This window comes from Schistocerca nitens, chromosome 2 (genome assembly GCF_023898315.1).
Source record: "Schistocerca nitens isolate TAMUIC-IGC-003100 chromosome 2, iqSchNite1.1, whole genome shotgun sequence".
Taxonomy (NCBI): domain Eukaryota; kingdom Metazoa; phylum Arthropoda; class Insecta; order Orthoptera; family Acrididae; genus Schistocerca; species Schistocerca nitens.
Window position 1 is genome coordinate 713987911 of NC_064615.1, and position 21777 is coordinate 714009687.

Here is a 21777-nt window from a genome sequence, read left to right on the forward strand (position 1 = left end):
ATTGATGTTTATATGCAATGGAGCTCCAGACAGATGGAGTTCGACACATTTTTACGTAAATCAACCAAGCTATAAACTCTAAAGTATTGTTCTAGAGTCTAGGATCGGTACCTGGAAGGTATTAGTAAGAGAGAACATAAACACACGTGCTCCTAAGGCTACAATGTTCTTCACTCAAAATGGGCCTACAATGTTAGATCGCATGCGTTTTTGACCTATCAGATCTGTGGAATGTAGTGTAGTTAATATTCCATTGCGAGAAATATATTTCAAGTGCATGACACACAACCTTCTTTCCGGTTTCTCTACGATAAACTATATCGAAAGGTAAAACGAAAAACAAACTACTTCTGTAAAACACTTGCTCTGCATGATACGAGCACAATATACCTTTCCGGATATGTATAGTGTCCCCTGTTCACATCCGATCACAGTTCAGAAATTATACGATGCCTGCATCAGGCCTATACCTGTATAAAATCATCATTAGTAGCGTGGGATGCATCCTACAAGGAAACAGATAAATGCATAGCAGCAGCATCCAACATGTGAAAATTACAAGTCATTTCGTCACTAACTCTGTAAACAGCACATCTGTCGGGCAAATGTATACACGGAGATTGGAGCACCCCACAGGCTCCTATTGCTAACTTAGTTATGACGCTGAAGTCTCGATTTTACACCCAAGATGCAATAGAGGGGATCGCATAAATCAAAGTTTGTTTAGAGGAATGTGTCAAGTTTCATTACACATGAGATGGTAGTCCTCTGATGACTGACAAGTTTACTGTTAACAATTGCAAGTACACAGTGCTTAAAACCACAAACGGAGTATGTGGCTGTATAAAAGTAGAACGTGGGCTATGTCATGTGACTTATGCATCCGGACAGAACAGTGGAAGACAATTGACCTGCAGCAACTTCTCCTTCTCTAGAATGCATCAGTCAACCATTAGATCGTACCTGGTCACAGCTCCATCTCACTCCATCACCCCGTCCACTCTCTGTTATCCTTTAACGCAGATGCAAGTAAGTTCAGAGATGAATGATTCTGTGTCCTCCTGAAAACCATCAAATACAGTAGTCAACTCACGTTTATCACTGGTACCTCAATAGACATACAGTATAATGCTGCCTCTACGGGAAAAACTGACTGCCTCCCTGATTCTCTTCGTTTCGATGTCGACGTTTTCCCAGATTCCTCTTGTTGCCGCACACTTGTTCTCATGTACAAATTGTTTGGCACGAACCAGAAGATATGCAAGTACTTCCTCAATTTCCCCACATTTTGGTGTATATTCGGTCAATTTATACCTATTACGTCATCATTTTTCGCAGTTCTATCGATTTTATGTCAGATTATCCATGTGATCATGACATAACATCTCGTTCTGTGTTCTAAGATTGCTTGTAAATGTAGCACAGCTGCCAACATCTAGCCCAAATGCACTGATCGGGAGGCATAATATAGCACTGTACTCGACTGTATACAGTCACCTCCACATTTGGAGAGGGTTTGCTCTGTTTTCTGTATGTCTGTACATATGCACACCTCGCAGAAGGCTCTCAGGACCTAGTCCCCTCCGCTGGTGAACCAAACTTCAAACAACGCCAAAATTCAAACTTCCCACCAAAATCCGCAATCTTGAATGACGTCATGGCCGCCATCCTGGATGCTGTCATGCACTTTTGCCAAGTCTACAGGACGCCACCTTGGATGATGTCATCACCGCCATCTTGTATACATCTGGCATCAATGGAAAGTAGGCAGTACTGCCCTTGCCCCAATACTCCCAGAATATCAAAGACCTGTTACTACAGCTTTCCGCCAGCTGGTTTCAGGAGTAGATACAGTGACTATATGATGCCCTTTCCAACTGAATCAGACCATGCATCCTGATCAGAAGGGTGCAATGTCATATTGATAAATGGGCTCATGCTGCCAATTTTTTTGTAAAATTGACTCAAGATTTTAATTACTGTACTAACATCACACATCCTCTCAACTCGTGAAGTTTCATTTCGTACCTCCGTCTCCTTCTTGGCGCTTCACTTTCTTTGTCAGTCAGTTTGTAAGTCATAATGTCAGTATTGTCTCGCGTGTCCCTACTGATCTTCCCCTAGGTCGGCCTCTACCAATTTCTCCTTTCTTGTGTAAATAATTCGTGTCAGTATGTTGCATCCATGACTTGTCAGAGTGATAGTTCGGTAATAGTCGCACCTGTCAGCAGCTGCTGGAATTGGAATTATTATATTCTTCTCGAAGCCTAAGGTTACTTCGTCTCATATACTTGCACACCAGGTGGAATAGTCTTTGTATCGTTGGTTCTGCCAAGCATCTCAATAATGCTGAGGGAATGGCATGTTCTTCACGGATCTTTTTCCAACTTACACCTTTCAGTCAACTTCTTTCCAATTATCTCCCTTCCCATCTTCATCACTGAGCGAGGTGGCGCAGTGGTTAACACCCTGGACTCGTATTTGGGAGGACGACCGTTCAAATCCACACCCAGCGTACTGATTTAGGTTTTCCGTGATTTCCCTAAATCGCTTCAGGCAAATACCTGGATGGTTCCTTTGAAAGGACATGGCTGACTTCCTTCCCAATCCTTTCCTAATCCGATGGGATCGATAACCTTGTTGTTTGGTCCCCTTCCCAAAACCAGCCAACCAATCACTTCATCTACTTTCGGATTCCCTTTCTACAATACTGCCTCCAAGTTTATTTCAATTGTAAAGCCCCTTTGTATACTTCTTCTACCCTTCAGGCTCATTTTCTTTGATTAGTACTGGCTTGCATCTGAGCTCTTCATATTCATACAGTTGCTTCTCTTTTCGTCAAAACTCACTGTAAATTTTCTATAGGTGGCATTTATCGTAATACAGTTTCACGGCACAGTCAATAAGAAGACGCCACACAGCAAAACATCGTGACACATCTGTTGGAAAAAGACTGATCTACATATGCTCAACAGACGAAACTGGAAACCTAACACTGCATTATTTGGGAGGAGTTTATGAGCTCATTGGCATACCTGAATGACTTAAAAATTAAGGCGTACATGAAAACTATACAGAAATGGGTTGAAACCTGATAGACAACATACAGTAATAACATGCTGTTGGTGAACGTAAAATTAGTAAATTAGCGAAAGTAACGTAAGACAGCATCGGGGAAAGAACTCGGTACTAAGTAAGACACATTCTACTAATCTTATATCAAACAAGTACTTTTCGTGCTTTTGGAGTATTCTGAGCCGACCGGAGTGGCCTTGCGGTTCTAGGCGCTGCTGTCTGGAGCCGAGCGACCGCTACGGTCGTAGGTTCGAATCCTGCCTCGGGCATCGATGTGTGTTATGTCCTTAGGTTAGTTAGGTTTAATTAGTTCTAAGTTCTAGGCGACTGATGACCTCAGAAGTGAAGTCGCATAGTGCTCAGAGCCATTTGAACCATTTTTTTTTTGAGTATTCTGATTGTCAGACGATTTGCTTAGCGGGCTGTCGTTAGTGAAAGGATAGGCCCATAAAGCCATACAAGAGCAAAAGATTTTTAGGAGCAGTTTGTTAACAATGTAAATGGAATTTGTTAGCAACATTGTAACGCAAGTTCGTAGCAATACACAGCAAAGCAAAGTGGAGTAGTAGAGAACGTGTAAATAAACCTCTTGTGTTTTTGTAATACATAAAATGTTGTGCAGCGATTTTATTGTTCTGGTGTTCGAAAATACAACTTACGTCAGTGATCTAGGTTATTATTTCCATTGCTTTATAAACACTACACAATATTGCTTGTATATTCCTAAGAAATAGATCTATTATTATTTTCAGTTGAAAACCCCGACAGCACAGGGCTCATATCGTGTGTTATATGGATAAGCCGCCTGTTGCGCATTTCAAAGAACATCTCCAATTACTGTAGAAAAAGCTGTGCATTACTCTACAAAATACATTTAGAATGGACTTTTACATGAATTATAGGTAAGTGACCAATTACAGCTTCTCAAACTAGGTTTGATTACTTGACTCCAACGGAAACCTTAACTTACTGCCAGAATGAAAGCTGAAGTTGTGGAAAGGGCGCTGGTAAGGATGCTCCAGATAAAAGACACAGACCAGAAGTGCGTAACAGTACATTTCACTGCTTGGCAGCAACACATAAAAAAATGCGCTAAGATTGTCGTCAGCATCACTGACCAGAGAATTTCTCCTATGTTAGCTTGTGAGATGACGCAATCGCTGCTTAACCGGTACAGACACCCCCCCCCCTTCCCCCATGATAATGAGAAGCATTAGGCAGGGGAGATGGGCGGGGGGAGGGGGTGGCCGTGATCTCGACACTGCTGTTTATCTCCTTTTCGTGCAGGCACACATGATGAGTTGTGCTGTGGCTGGACGCCTAAGCAGAGCATGGCTAGACCGTTTCCCAGTGCATCGAGTGGGTGGGGCTAGACATAACTGCTACGGGTCAGTAGAGCATGTACTGCATGAGATGAAGAGAAAGTCGGTGTAGCCGTCCATAGCAGGATTGCTGATCAGCATAGAAGTAGGTTGGCGCCTCGACTGGTGGAGACAGAGAAACCATGGCTACAAATGTATTCTGTTCCATTTGCAAATGCTGAGGCCTTGGTTGTTTCTTAGAAGCTCTGACCGTAAAATAAGTATGGTGGTTAACGCTGAAACAACCGGTTTTCAATGATATAGATATTTTCAACGCCAGTTTAACAGGACTGTTAAAACCGGTCAAGATACAGTGTTTCTGAAATAACCGATTATAGGTTTTTCTTTATTCCTATTATTTGAACCAAAGATTGAAAAATTTTGTCTCCCTCAGTTTAAAAACACATGGAATCAAAATATTAAATTAAATAGGTAAATAAAAGAAAACTTAATCTTTCCACTATCCGCTGCTTTTCTCGAAAAGTGATAAATAGTTGACTACTACAAAAACTCATCAGTGTTCTCCTACTGGTTCTAATTTTTTAAAACTCTGCTCAGAAATCATGTCGTAAACAGGAATCATAGAACTATTTGTACGTTGTGAGTTGTCAGTGCTAAAGGGCGAAAACTGAGGTTGAAGAACTCTATTTTTCGTGTTAACTTGTCCGTTTCCAAACGGTGGATAAAGGCATTTTATGTTGACAGAAGTAGCAGATCAACTGTTTTCTATTCTTATTCTAACTTTGAATGAACCGTTAAGTTTTAATTTTTCCACTTCTATTCTGTCACAAGTTTGTTGCAGCTTCTCCCATTTTTAGTCTTTTGAGCAAATGGAGCATTATACTTCATTGATAACTGACTCGTAAAATACATCCAGACTAGGAATGGTGCCATTCTGTACCACAACTGATGTCCGACGACGACAGTGAAAAACTACCATACAGACCAGATGGGACAAGTCTTGCACACTGCGTGAACACACGTACCCTCTAACAGGCCATGTCACATGGTAACTGGTACATTACTGTCACAACAGTGCCATACCACTTCTTGTGCCACGGTTTGCTACTCACTTCTGTCGGCATTGTTATTAAAATAGCACTGATCGATTTCCCTTTTCCTATAATAACGCAATATTCCAAAGCGATGCTGATTTTACGAATAAACATTGCCCGTTCTTTAAAAAATATTTAAGAACGAAAAATTTTAGCATCGCTGCCATGGCTAATTGATTCGGTTTTTTAACCGTTTATTAGCAAAAAATAAAAACATCTTTTACAACTGAGAGCAAGAAGATACCGAAAGACACCAGCTATTCAGAACTAAAGTACCGGTATCAGTTTTAGCCGATCGGTATTTCCCATCCCTAGAGTGAGGGATCCGTCCGTCGAAAAGCGAGAAGATAGAATACCTAGGTTTACGTTCTGTGGAAGCCTGTAATGGCGAGAGTATATTCCCGAAGGTGTTCCTTTGTTGCTCCGCCGTTCGCCGTATTGTCCTTCCACTACGAGAAGGTCATCGACGAGTCTAACTGAATCCCTCCACATCGAAACTGTTGCATGTTTACTTCCCAAACATCTGCCTTGTCATATGGATCAACGAGAGTTTTGTCGTTCATGTGGTCAGTGCTATTGCCCGTCTCATCGGAGGTATCCTGCAGGATCCACGCAGGTTTGAGTCTATCGACAGTTATAGTCATTGGTTTATCCTTCAGTAAGATGTCAGGCGTGCTATTGTCCAATCTGATCAGTCTGTGCAGGCCTGAGTATGGCGGCTGCAATGTTGGCTGGGCAGTAGTCCATTACTCTGATGGTGGTAAGCTGTGATTCCGAAACGCTGAACGCCGCACACAAGCGACCGAGTTTGGTAAAAGGTGCTGATTCAAACTGTCTGCCTTGAACAGTCGTAACTGAAGCTGGACAAATGAATGGGAAATACATAAATTGACAAATGCTTTTTAAGTGGTCTCTGTAGTGATGTCATATACTGTCATAGCCTTGATGTAGCTGGTTACCCCTTGGATTACTGAAAGGGCTTATCAAAAACTACTTGAGTCGGGGATGGGTCAGACGAGGACTAGTTCGATATGCCGAAAGCGGCTCTTGGGGATTGAATAACGGCCGTGTTGTGGTGGCGTATCCTGTCATGTTTTAGATCACTGACGGGCAGCACACGCTTATGTCCACGTTTTACAATCTTTATCCACATCTGGCCACACGAAGAAATCTGTGACAAATTTTCTTGTTGAAAATATCATTGGACGGTGAGCCGTACTGCAAGGTCGATATCTCGTGATCGACTCGCGAAAATGTCTGTGGTGCTAAGATGTGAGGCTCCCTGTGGTTTGGTTAGAGCAGGATGAGGCAGCTCGTGGGAAGATATTTCTGGTGGTTGTCGTTTAAAGAAGTCGTTGGTGGTCTGTTTCGGCTACGAGGCGCTGGATACAGAAAGACTCTGTTAGGAGTTCGCTGGGCGAGTAAGGAGAAACAGCGTAAACACGCCAAGCAGGACCTTCCAACGAAGGGGCGCGCCGTGACCAGAAGACGTGGCGGCCTGTGGCAACTTCCGTTTTCCAGATCTCGCTGTTGGCGCTGGTTTATCCGGAGTACGAGGCCTTGCTGCTCCTGGAATTATGAAGACTGGATGAGTGCCTTATTTATCCTCGTGTGAGGGTGGTTTTTCCTCAGATCCAGGCAGTGGAGTCAGTAGCACAGTTCTTGGAATATTATTCGGCAGCTTGCCCGTTCGCCCTGTTGTGGCACATCACTTTCTTCTTTATTTCAACACGTGCCCGTATTTGTAAAGGAGCTCCGTGGTTCAGAGACTACCGGTTGTTGATGTTTCCAAGTTCTCTCTGACCGACGTGGTACCGCAGCAGGTGATTGGGCTGGATGTATTGCGCAAGGAGCAGCCTAGGTACAAGCTCAAGGCCGAAGATGGGATTTGTGTCGGGGGCTTCGTCGCGTCCTCATGCTCCCAGTGCAATTTACGCTGGAGCGTACTGGACAAGTAAGTGCCGCGCCGAAACACTATTCGGCTTTTGTCAGTGATTTGGGCAAAACATCAACTTCTTAGTAGGCAGTTTCCCTTCTCGATCCCAAATCTATGGTCTTCACGCTCAGTTTACTCGCATAAGAAACGCACTGACAATTTAAGATTGGTAGCAACCGATCCTTGTTTAAAAGGCAGAGTTACCGAATTACTCGTTGGGGTAATGGCCTTGCAGAGGAGGTTAAGTGCCTTAGAGTAGGGAAAGCTATTACGGAGAAGCGCCGAGTGCAGTTTTTGAAGGAAAACTTCGATCAGGCGCCTGAATTGGTTGTGATTCCGGTCATTTCGCCAAGTTTCAGAATCCTCTTTGCAGCGTGATACAAGGAATAGGTTAATTAACAATAGGTACTACTACTAGTTCAGTAAAGTTTTGGTTGCTTTCGGTCGATCTGGAAAGGCAGATCAGTTTTTAAATATTCCTTGGGGGGGCCAGCTTTTCAGGTGATAGCCCCTTTGTGTAAAGACTGTTTAAGCGTCTTGATTAGCGCTGTCTTAGCTAGTAGCATTGGCGTATGAGACTTGCGTAGCCACATTTCAAGAGAATGGCTCTCCGAAAGAGTTCGTAATGATTTAATTCATCAGCACATTTTTCGTGTTCAGCGCAGTATAAATATGTAAGTGAAGTGAGACGGCAGCGGTCGCTTTCGATGTAATTTATCAGAGGCACAGGTAGTCAGTGCTATTGTACAAGGAATTAATCCAGAGGATCGTGCCCGCATTTCGTTTTCGAAAGAATCGGTTGCCTACCCCCAAGACCTAAATCTATTGGCTCCAAATTATTGGCGTTTCTCAAGCGGGCTCAGGCGAAGCTCTGATGAGCAGGTAGCCGTTATAGTTCACGCTAAACCTAACAACTCGGGTGGGGGCCAGAGCGTGTGAGTGCTTGGCTATCGTTGCGGTGAACCTGGACATTTTGCTCCCAGTTGTCGTGTTCCTCAAGGAAAGCCTTCAGCCTTCGAACAGCTGACGCCAGGGTAAAGGTAGGCCCCCAGCATCATATAGCTTTTAACGAGCTTGTAACAAAGTGGCGCGTGTTAAAGGTTCTTCTTTGCCTTTCGCTTGTGCTTACCTCAACCACAAACCAGTATGCGCCTTTGTCGACTCTAGTAGTATTATGTCCTTGTTAGATTGCCGGCCGTATTCCATATCTCGGAGTTTTTGTAAACTAGCCAAGGAACAACCAACCGTAGGAAGCTATAGGGCAGTTATTGGGCAGTAATTCGATTCGGTAGGCACACTGAGTGTCTAGTGCGGTATTGGGGAAATTTCCTGGCATGTTCAGGGTACTGTAGTGAGGGGGTTGTGTACCAACCTCCTGTTAGGTTGAAATTCTACAGGAAAAACTGGGTTAGTGTTGGACTATGCTCAGGGCGTCTTTATTTCAGATTTCACACTTCTTTAAAGATTTTGTTCTGCAAACATACTCGTCGTCTAGAACTTTGTTCTGTGGTTAGTTAGTTAATTTGAGTTGAGTCATTTATCGAATGAAGAAGCACATCAGATGTTGCAGCTACTTCATGAATTCCCTCAAGTGTTAGATATGACTAATAAAACAAGTACCGAATTCAGTTATCAGATTGAGAACCCATTAAGCAGGCTTTCACTGCGTTAGGCGAGAGCGTTAAGATAGGAAATTGACAAAATGTTAACAGATGGAGTGACTCGTCCTGTGACGTCCCCCTATGCATCACCCATATTTTTGGTCAAAAAGGCAAACAGGGGCGGTTTCGGTCCTGTGATGGATTATTTTGCCTTGAATCGGTAGTTCTTGAATTTTCCTCACCTTCACCATTGCTTCACCTGGTTCACTATCGCCCAGTACTTTATGGTGCTTGATTTAAACCAAGCGTATTAACAGATACCACACGCAGAGCAATCCAAGGCCGCCATTGCCTTCACTACGGACTGGAACTTGTATGGATGTAACCAGGTACCCTTTGGTCTGTCTACCGGCGCAGCTGTGTTATCTAGGTAGCTGCATTGAGTTGTGGGTAACCTAAAGTTCCATTGCATCTATAATTATTTGTACGACGTTGTGGTATGTAGTAAAACCTTTTCCGAGCGTTTGGAGCACCACCATCAGGTACTGTGGAGGCTGAGCGAGGCGGGTTTAATAGTGAAGGACAATCTCGTGCGCCCTGAAATTTTTTCTTGGGGCACAAAGTTTCTGCTGGTTTGGTCTGTGCGAACCACTCATGTCCTAAGGCGATATATTGGTTCCAATCTCTGAAAGCCAAGAAAGGGATAGCCTAGTTAATGGGTATAATAAATGTTTTCCGAAATTATATTGCTCAGTTTCCCCAGCTAGTGGCCCCTGAAACGCCTTGCGTAGATAGGGCATGGAGTTTTAGTGTACAGAAACCTAGCAGGGTCCTTTGATAGTTTTAAGGACGCATTGAGTAATGCTCCCGTGGTGGCTGTCCCTGATTTGGACCTCCCAGTAATTGTGCAAACTGATGCTTCCAACTCTGGAGCAGCAGCAGTGCTACTACAGAAGCAAAATGGTGATTGTCAGCCTACTGCTTATGCATCCCATTCCTTGACTCTGGCCAAAGTTAAGTATTCCACGTATGAGTTGGAAGCACTTGTGATCTTTTTCGTCTTCGAAAAATTAAGTTTTATGTCAAGCACCGATAATTTGAACTTGAAACTTACAACCAGGCCCTTACCTGGGTTCCGGCTCGCCTACGTAAGTCCGGCCGCATTGCTTGTTGGGCGGTGCGCCTATCGGCTTTCAGATTCTTGGTGATTCATATTACGGACAGTGAAAATGTGGAGGCTGGTGGCCTCAACCGCGCGTTAGAGGAGCAAGGGCGGAAGATTTCGTTCGACACTGACGCTCTGGAAATCTTGGGAGCTGTTCTTGCAATCCGGCTTTGTTTACCAACTTAGAGGAGGACAAGAGGTAAATTGTGCGTTATTTGTTCCTAGGCGGCGAGTTGCGTTCTGCAAGGAGGTGCCAGGTTATCAGATCAAAAAGGGGATCTTGCGTTTCGGGCCTCGAGGCAGGGGTCGGCTGAACGTTTGTTTGCCCCACGCCTTGTTGACGGTAGTCTCTAAATATTGTCATGAGTCCGTTTTAGGAGGCGTATACAAGATGAAATGTTGCTTTTTGAGTAACAAATAGAATATTCCCCAAACGTTTAATTAAGGCTAAAATACATTAAGAATAAATTTTCTCTGTGTAAATAAATATGTAAAGTAAGGAGAAAAGGCCATGATTTAATAAAAGGGATTTTTCCTCCTCTTCTTTTTTTATGTTCCGTTAAAGAATGTTGCAGAGAAATGTTTCTATTCCGAAACTTTACGCTCTGTAAAGAATGTTGAGGACACTCGCCGTAATTTGTTTTCGACTATATAAAAGCAGGAGCTGTGAGCTCTGAGCGTTCTCTCTCTCTCTCGTTTGTTTTCGTTGGCTGTTTCATAAAATGTAAGCGTCGCTTCCATGTCTGTAACTTTTGGTTAAATAATTACGTTAATTTTATTATAAAAGCCGTGTTTGAATTAAGAACCTACTTTCCTCTTCCATTATCGCCACCTCTCAGTTTATTATGTTGCATTTCAGAACTTTACAAGGCTGCAGCGAGGGAGAGAGGCCGACGAATTGTTTGGTGGCCACAGCCGAACGCTACTAGCGTTCAGTCGGCATTTACTTTACCTAACTTTTATTTCAGCGTCCCTGAGATTTCTTGTACAGTTCTTTCCCATCAGTAGCCGGGCAAGGTAATTACGCAAGGCGCGTAGTTTTGAGATCGGTCACTGGCCTCTAAGCAATGCCGTCGATCAACGTTCTCGTCGATCTGATGGAAATCTGATGTTGGATGGCGGATAGAAAATTCATTGCTAAGAAAGTAAAAATTATCTGTGCACCATTTTACCATTTCAGCAGCTTTGCCACCAGAAGAAGTGATAAATAAAATACTATTTTACTTCTTTAAAAGTGTCAGTAACATTATAAAGACCATACACAAGGTTACAGAAGTCATAACTTGGCGTCTCTGTATAGGTGGCTAGTCGACCAGGGCCAGGCGTGTAAGTTAGCAAAGCGCAGTTCAGGTAATCGGAAGGCGTTGCTGCAGTCCTCTTAGGTAGAGCGGCTCGTGGAGAGAATTTCCGTTACCACATACTCAGGCTAGGTATAGATACATTTTCATGGCCGTTGACGCTTTTACTAGGTTTGTTTGGTTGTGTTCGAATATGGGGGTAACTACCAATATCAGTGTCAAACATCTAAGCGTAATATTTTCGCTCTTTGGTCCGCAAAGGGTATTGGTCAGTGGCAATGTTCCTGTCATTGTTTCTCGGGAGTTTTGGTGTTTTTCTTTCGGCCTGGAGTCACCCATGTGACAACTATGCTATATTACCCTCAACCTTCTTTTGCTGAGAAGTTAAGTCGAAACTTAAAGGCAGCATTGATCACTTCCCATGTCGAGATGCAAACCAATGGGATCGTTCCTTGCCGTGGTTTAATTTTGCTTTTAAAATGGCAGGACATGAGGCCCATTAGATCACCACCGCTTCCTTGCTCATCACCCACCCAGTTAACTCCTAACTTGTCAACTTGTGGGATATCGAAGATTTGCTCCCAAATGAAACACAACCCGATGTTCTTTGAGATAACTGGCAAAGTGCAAGGAGCAACATTGAAAGAGCCCGTAAGAGAGAGACGGAATCTGCAAACTTTAAGGAAGACGATACTGTTTTTGTTAAAAACTTTGGAGGGCGGAAGCAGGAACGTGCGATATCGAATAAGTTTGCGCCGTGCTTCATCGGCCATTGGTGTATGTTGGGGGCTGCCCACCCTGTGCATACAGAACGTAGAGACAGGGCTAGCCCAGAGAGTACATGGCACCCATGTCAAAAGTGTTAGCTTCAACTGACCATTGCTTGTTGGCCAATCTCGCCCTGATGGTCGATATTTGGTGGGAAGCTAGGACGTGCTGCAAGGTCGGTAGCTTGCACCCGACTCGAGAGGACGTCTGTGATGCTGCGATGTAAGGCTCTCTGGTTTGCTTAGGTAGAGCAGAATGAGGCAGCGCGCAGGGAGACATTTCTGGTAGTTGCCATTGAGTGAGGTCGCTGGTGGTATCTTTTGGGTACGAGGCGATCGCTACAGAAGAATTCGGTTTTGAGCTCACGGGATGAGTAAGGAGAAACAGGGTAATGACGCTGAAGAGGGCGTTTCTGCACCAGGGACACACCCCGACCAGAAGGCAGCCTGTGGTAACTTCTGTTTTCCATATCCGGCTGTTTGTACTAGTTTATCCGGAGGACGAAGCTTTGCTGCTCCTGGATTTATTAATACTGTGTGAGTGCCGTAATTATCCTTGTGCATTGGTGTTTTTCTCAGTTCTGCGCAGCTGAATGAGTAGCACAATTCTTGGAACGTTATTCAGCAGCTTGCCTGTTCGGCCTTTTGTGGTGCGTTACTTTGTTCTTCACTTTTGTTCTTTGTTTCGACACGTGCCAGTCTTGCTTGTTTAGTGCGCCTTTTGAATGTTCATGTGGATTTAGCATCGCTATGCCCAGCCTTCCTCTTGGATGTAATTTGTTTCCGCTTTTGGTTTCTATTGCCAAGCGTTTCTGTTTTATTGTCTTCACCTGCTGAGTGGGCTTATAGAGCTTGTTTGGCTATTTGAGCCACCTTTTGGCATTTCGTGTTTGAATCGATTATAAGTTACAACCTCTCTCGAGGCACTCCTATATCTAATTGCCTCAAAAACGACGGTTGTAATAGGCGTTTTCTCGCTTGTCTGGACGATTTTTGCTGTGTTACAGAAGTCAATTTGGTCGCTCGCGTCAGCCTTGGCATGTGCCTGCACGGCCTGGGTAGAACCTGTGCGTGCCTGTTTTGGTTGACGTGTCTGCTAGGAGCGTTGACCGGTATTAACAAGCGCTGTTAGTGATCACGGCTTACAGGCACCACTTCTGTCTGTATTCCGCCCGTTACATTGGGTATTTTTATCTTTTACCGTATGTTATATCTAGTATTGTGTGTGTGTGTGTGTGTGTGTGTGTGTGTGTGTGTGTTTTAATTAGCTAAAAAATCTTAAACCTGTTTATTACCACATTTAGATAGAACTTAAACGAGTCTTGAAAGAGCACTCAAACTTGGTTGCCTATCTTGTAAGTTTCAATGATTTTGTTTTATGTTCTTTCTAATGAAATAGTAATTCCCTTGTTAAATAATTATCTAGTGCTCAGTTTGTATTTTAATAATAATAATAATGATAATAATAATGATGATAATAATTTTGTGGCCCAATAAATTACAAAATATTTCAAATGAAAATTGATCAATTTTCCCCCACGGTCCAGCCATTCGTAATACATCAAGCCGATCACACGCAGTGGTACCGTAGTGCATGCTACAGACTATAGTTTATCAAAGATGTGTCTCCACTAGAGATGGGCGAAACTATTATTTTCAGAGCTCTGATCAGAACTGGTCAGTCACTGAAATTAACTAGCTCTTTTTCATGACTCAGCACTCGCCACCCACCCACAAAAACAAGTGAAAGGAAGATACAATGTCTTTTTAATTCAGGTCACTAAACCTGTATTTTCATCTGATTTGGTCCTGTTTTGAAAGAACATATATAGAGGAGTAATAATTTTGCGTTACATCCCTAGTAATTTTCAGATATAAGAGTTTTAAAATTCGTCTGCTGTAAAAATTATAAATATTACAACAAAATCCTAAATATCTCTTATCAAGTATAAAAATTTTAGGAATGAAGATTAATTCTTGTTATATTTTGATACTTTTATTGAAAAAAATATATAAAATTGTCTGTGTGAACCACTCATGCACTAAGGCGGTATATTGGATCCAGTCATCAGTATTGTCATTTATGACTAAAATTTGGCCCATTTTAGTTGACGTGGGCAACGACCTTGCCGCAGTGGATACACCGGTTCCTGTGAGATCACCGAAGTTGGGCGCTGTCGAGCGTGGTCGGCACTTGGATGGGTGACGATCCAGGCCGCCACGCGCTGTTGCCATTTTTCGGGGCGCACTCAGCCTCGTGATGCCAGTTGAGGAGCTACTCGACCGAATAGTAGCGGCTTCGGTCAAGAATACCGTCATAACGACAGGGAGAGCTGTGTGCTGACCCCACGCCACTCCTATTTGCATCCCCCAGTGAGGATGACACGGCGCTCGGATGGTCCCGGTAGGCCACTCGCGGCCTGAAGGCGGAGTGTTCATTTTAGTTGACTTAAGTCTTTTTCTCTTCATAGTGCACGTTTGTCCTGCTTTTGAAAATATTCGTTCACAGGCCACTGATGTTGCTGTGATACAAAATACTTTTAGAACCAGTTGATACAGCGCTGGCCACAGCAATTTTGTTGTTTCCCACCAGATTAATGAAGGGATTGCTGCTTCTAAGAAAATTTCCCTCCACTAAATATTTGTCCAGCTCGACAATTGCCACACTTTGAGGGTCGTGACTTGCTTGAAGCTAATAGTTTCATTGAACTCCTCCCAGATTGAAGAAGTCTCATGTGCCACAGTGGAAACTGGTTGAGAAATGAGCTCTGTTTTTTTTATTGTTGAACAACAAACGCTTTTATTTCTGAAATATCCTTCATGTAGCAGTCTTGAAATGTTTTGTTGTCTGAAAAATCCTCGCCTTTGAATCGGGGGTCCAGTAACTGCGCGACTAACCAGTTCGTTGCTGTAGATAACACCAAACCACTCTCATAACCCTCTAAGCAAATTATCAACCAATGAATTTCTTGAGGATTATTTTTATCCTTAACAGATTTTAGTAGCCGTTCCATTAATCTTGGCAAATTTTCATTTGCAAAAGTGGTACTGTTTTCTCTGAGGACACTTTGGTTGTCCCAACAAAAACTTTCAAAATCCTTGAAGCTTGTTTATGATGCCCCAGTCTGTACCGTTTAAGTTTAAGACGATCGATTTTTCCACCTAAAATAGCGAGGCAAGAAATTTTGGAATCTTTATTTAAAGTAAATCTTTGCAACATTTCGTAAGTAGAGTTCCCTCTGGTTGGGACATCTTGTTTCATTTTCGGTCGGTATTTTTTAAATTTTCTTGCATTTCAGCAAGTTTTCTTAAAGCAAAGGGTCTCTCCTTAAGAAAGATAAAAACTCATTTGATCTCGTCAATGATTTTCTGTACGGACTTAAAATTCCGTGTTGCGTAGTAAGGTTTAAAGAATGTGCAAATCATGGGATATGTGGAAGTTTAGAAGCGTGGCAGTTAATTTCATATTTGACGCATCTTCTGTTATTATGGAAGTGGTTTTAAAATTGATATTATATTTGGGATAACAACGTTACTTGATTTGAGATGTTTTCTGCATTGTGTCTTCGAATTCTGAGCACTTCAAAAGGTATGACTTAAGCTCACTCTTCTCATCTATGAAATGTGCTGTGAGTGCATAGAAACTAATGATATTTACACTCGTCCGTGCATCAGACGAAAGGCAGGTTGCCTCTGCGGTCGTCAAATCACATTTAATTTTATCAAATAACTCATGACGCAAACTGGGCATTAGAGAGTTTGACAAAGTTTATTGACTTGATTAATTTGAGCGGGTTTAAAATACAAAAAAAAAACTTATCTAAATGAAAAGCAGTAGCCTGTGAGGACCTACAAAAGGGGATAAATCAGGATTTGTTACAGAACCTGACGGCACTGATGGGCTGGATACAGTTTGAGACTCAATTTGCCTTTCTGGGAGGATGCCTTCACCCGAGGGGGAAGCAGACGCCAGTGAGGACAGCTCACGAAAAACGATTTCTCGAATTTCTACATCGACTGATGGCAATCTTGATCGGCTTCCTAACCCACATCGTTCCAGAGGTACTCTAGGCTGCTTCGATCAATCAGTCCGAAAGGAACGATAACTAAGACATGCCAATACATTAAACTGTTCTATGGAAAAGCTTCTGTGATTTAGGGAAGAGCAGCAAAGTAGGAGCTGCATCTGATACCATTGTACCAACCAAGGAACTAAACCAGTACTTGACTTAAGCGAGAGCCTTAATTGAATCGTAAACAAAACATAGACTTACAATGGGCAGAAGAAGTTTAGGAAGACTGAGGAAAATCGACAGTTTCAACCAAGAGGACACAACAGGCATATGCCTAATATACCCAGAGAGAAGAACAGATATTATATTAAAAATATTGTGATTTTTAGTGTGTAATAAAAACTTATAACAGTCGCTGGCGTAAAGATGATGTCCTTCAAAAATAGATTTACTGATTGTATCACGGATGTAAGTGATAGTAGCAGTGAAAAATTCTTTCCTGAGCTGGCAACGCCGTCGAAAAATCCTTCAACTCAGCATTTACTGTACAGGACGGAGTCGCAGTCCAAATGATCAAACTTATTGTTGACCCACTACTGCTCATAATAAGTACTGTCCCATAGATCATGAATCTCTTGCCTGTCCAACACACCAGAAACACTCATTCCCATTAGAATACAAGCAATAGAGATCCGGCTGCTAAGAAGAGTAGCTGGGTACAATCTGTGAGACAGGAGAGTGAATGTAGACATCAGAAAAGAACCGAGAGTGAAAAACATAACAACGGGAAGGATTATGTCACAAGAATGGAAGACGACGGATTACTAAAATTGGTGGTAATTATTACACAATGGGCAGAAGAAATTTAGGAAAATCGACAATTTCAACAAAGAGGTCATAACAGGCAAATGCCTAATATACGCAGAGAGAAGAAGAGATATTACATTAAAAATAGTGATTTTTTAAGTAACTGTGATTTTAATAAGTTCTGTAATTAAATATAAAATTCAGGTCTGATGCATGAGGACTCCTGAAGGGATTAATCTGTTTGGGCTAAATGAATAAATAAAGAATTAAACAATGTAGAGGATGTCCCAGGATGACTGGCCAATATTCAGGGATATGACAGGAACGATCATTTGAAGCAAAATACTTCATGTGGTCATATGGACTATTCTGAAGGCTTTCCAAGACGGAACATGGACATTGTTACTTATTTTCTTTATTATTCACTAGATTGTCATTGTTTAAAAGGTACCATAGTAGTTTATACGAAGTCGGGACGAATAATTTGATGTAGCACACGTGGTCTATCAAGTCAGGAAACTACCTCAAACACTTACCTACCTGTCAACGCATGAGTCCGCAGCTCGTGGTCGTGCGGTAGCGTTCTCGCTTCCCACGTCCGGGTTCCCGGGTTCGATTCCCGGCGGGGTCAGGGATTTTCTCTGCCTCGTGATGACTGGGTGTTGTGTGATGTCCTTAGGTTAGTTAGGTTTAAGTAGTTCTAAGTTCTAGGGGACTGATGACCATAGATGTTAAGTCCCATAGTGCTCAGAGCCATTTGAACCATTTTTTTGTCAACGCATGTACATTGCGCAAGATTTTCCATGTTCTCTCGCTTTCTTAGCGCAACGTGTAAGTCCTTGAGGAAAAACGAATAGGACCTTTTCATAGGAAATGTAACGTGGTTTAATTTTGTACTGCAACAAGTTTTCGCTAGAGGCCGCGGATTTCGTGTTATTCAAGAAAAAGGCAGAAAAGTAACTTTAAATACGTTCCATCTTAGAAACCTTTTGGAATAGGGCATATGTCCATATTTCGTTTGTTGGTTCAAATGGTTGTTCCTGTCACATGTCTGAGTATTGACCATTTCTCCTGAGGCAGCCTTTAAATATGGACTATCATGTATGTTACAATAATTGTGTGTTACACATACCGTTATGTTTAGTATCCTATCCACCTAAAGTAATTAAAACCTTTATAAAGGCTACCAACACACCAACAACAACTACTATAACTGCAACAGACATAGAAGAACACATAATACTACACGTAACAAGAACACTTACACAACAAGAAAACAGAAGAGCAACAATACAAGAAGATGACTAGAGCAAATCAAATAAGGATACAAAGAATAAAGGGCTTGACTCAGTTGGACAGGTGCTCAGTCAAGCAAGCAAGCTGCAAGTCTTATCACTGTGTCGAGAGCGCAGAGAACTGAGTGACGCCTGAAGTCGCCGCGTGGTCTACTCCATGTGATCTCATCCACATGAGCTAGCTGCCTTGGTGGGCAGCAGTGAGATAGTTTGCAATCTGATTTATAAGAGTGGTGGGGAGCAGTGAGCTAGAGAGCTATCTTGCAATCTGATTCCTGAGAGAGGTGGAGAGCGGTGAGCTAGTGAGGTGGGCTAGACTCTGCGTTTCTGCTTTGTTTGCCACGGTAACTGTGTGGTAAATTTGACGGAGTGAACAGCAAAAGGGCCCAGGTTCGATTCCTAGTTGGGCTGAAGAATTTTTTTCACTCAAAGGCTGGGTAAAGAGTTGTGTTTATTTTCATGTCGAGGTAATTAATATTACTATTGAGATGGCTGAATGGGTACTGCCCGCCAGGTAATAAGTCGTAAAAACGGAGCTTTCTTTATTTTCTGTTTTCATGGAAGAGAAAAGCTTTAAGTACTACACGGAAGAGCCAAAGAAACTGATACACTTGCCTAATATCTTGCAGGGCTCCCACGAGCTCACAGAAGTGCCGCAACATGACATGTCATGTCATGGACTCGACTAGTGCCTGAAGTAGTGCTGGAGGGAATTCACACCATGAATCCCGCAGGACTGTCCACAAATCCATAAGAGTATGATGGGGTTAAGATCTCTTCTCAACAACACGTTGAAAGGCATCACAGATATGCTCAACAATGTTCATGTCTGGGGAGTTTGGTGGCCAGCGGAAGTGTTTAAACCCAGAAGAGTGTTCCTGGAGTCACTCTGCAGCAATTCTGGACGTGTGGGGTGTCGCTTTGTCCTACGGAAATTGCCAAGTCCGGCGAAATACGCAATGGACCTGAATGGATGCAGGTGATCAGACGGGATGCTTGCGTACATGTCACTTGTCAGAGTCGTATCTAGACATACCAGAGCCCGCATCTCGTGGTCGTGCGGTAGCGTTCTCGCTTCCCACGCCCGGGTTCCTGGGTTCGATTCCCGGCGGGGTCAGGGATTTTCTCTGCCTCGTGATGGCTGGGTGTTGTGTGCTGTCCTTAGGTTAGTTAGGTTTAAGTAGTTCTAAGTTCTAGGGGACTGATGACCATAGCTGTTAAGTCCCATAGTGCTCAGAGCCATTTGAACCTAGACATACCAGAGGTCCCACATCACTTCAACTGCGCACCTCTCACACCGTTACAGGCCTACACCAGCTTGAACAGTCCCCTGCTGATATGCAGGGTCCATGGATTCATGAGGTTGTCTCCATACCCGTAAATGTCCATCCGCTCAATTTAATTTGAAAAAGAGCCTTGTCCGACCAGGCAACATGTTTCCAATCATCAACAGTCCCAGCATTGAAATCTGCAGTAATTTGTGGAAGGGTTGCACCTTTGTCACGTTGGACGATTCTCTTCAGTTGTCATGGGTCCCGTTCTTGCAGGATCTTTTTCCGGCTGTAGTAATGTAGATTTGATGCTTTACCGGATACCTGATATTTACGATACACTCGAGAAATAGTCGTACGGGAAAACCCCCTCTTCATCGCTACCTCGGAGGTACTGTGTCCCATCGCTCCTGCGCCGACTATAACACCACGTTAAAAATCGCCTAAATCTTGATAACCTGCCATTGTAGCCAGCAGCAACCGATCTAACAACTGCGTGAGACATTTGTTGTATTATATTGGCGTTGCCGGCCGCAGCACTGTATTCTCCCTGTTTACATATCTGTATTTGAATATGCATTCCTATACCAGTTTCTTTGGCGCTCCAGTGTAGTAAGGTATGCAAATCCACATGTGCACATGGGGTACACATTTTTTTGTAGCTTGGGAAACGTTTTCTTAAAGGTGTGTGGTAGGGCGCCGTTGCAGCAGTCTAGAGCAGAATTTTCATTCCGCTCTTTACAGCCACCAGAGACGCATTTTCAAATCAGTCTTTAGAAAGATCTGTCTCTTTGAGAAAATTCAGGAGCAATCTGCCTATCTCTGCTCTCCGGATGCTGAGAGGTACTAGTGATCAAAGACGATTCTGTGAAACACAGTACTTGTTTTGATGAGCTAGAACAGTGCAACTTTCTATTCACAAACAAGCTGCCGGCCAGTGTGGCAGTGCGGTTCTAGGCGCTTCAGTTTGGAACCGCGTGACCGCTACGGTCGCAGGTTCGAATCCTGCCTCGGGCATGGATGTGTGTGATGTCCTTAGGTTAGTTACGTTTAAGTAGTTCTAAGTTCTAGGGGACTGATGACCTCAGATGTTGAGTCCCATAGTGCTCAGAGCCATTTTCACAAACAAGCTGTGGTGTCTTATAAGGATTCACATACTTGCGTGTACAGTCAAAGACCTGCCCTCTGTGCCATTTTAAGGTGCAGGACTGATTTGTACACTGCCAACAATTCCTTCTCGTAAGCTGACCACTTACTCTGGGAGTCAGTCAATTTTCTGGAAAAGAAGTATGGTGCCTCTTGTATTCCTGCTACTAAATGTCGGAGAACCACTCCAGTCACTGGCTCTGAGCACTATGGGACTCAACTGCTGAGGTCATAAGTCCCCTAGAACTTAGAACTACTTAAACCTAACTAACCTAAGGACATCACACACATCCATGCCCGAGGCAGGATTCGAACCTGCGACCGTAGCAGTCGCGCGGTCCAGTCACTGAAACGCGCGAATTAGTGGTGATACACAGGTTTGCAGTGGGTAGTGGGTGTGCCACCATCGTAGCCTGAGAAAAGCGGTCTAATTTGCTCAAACGTCTGTTGGATCGATGGAGTCCAGTGAATATCTCTTTCGTCCATCGTGTGTTTGCCTGCTAATGCATTCACCATTGGTGCCTGGGTAGCAGCTGCGATGAAAATTTATCATGCCAAGGTACAGTAGTAAATTCTAAAGATCCGCGGCCACGGCAGTTGACGAATTATATCGGTTCATTGTACTGCAGTTCATTTAGCTTCGCCGCTAACTGAATAACGAGAAAGGTAACTACTGACTCCCCCCCCCATGAACCATGGACCTTGCCGTTGGTGGGGAGGCTTGCGTGCCTCAGCGATACAGATGACCGTACCGTAGGTGCAACCACAACGGAGGGGTATCCGTTGAGAGGTCAGACAAACATGTGGTTCCTGAAGAGGGGCAGCAGCCTTTTCAGTAGTTGCAGGGGCAACAGTCTGGATGATTGACTGATCTGGCCTTGTAACATTAACCAAAAAGGGCCTTGCTGTGCTGGTACTGCGAACGGCTGAAATCAAGGGGAAACTACAGCCGTAATTTTTCCCGAGGACATGCAGCTTTACTGTATG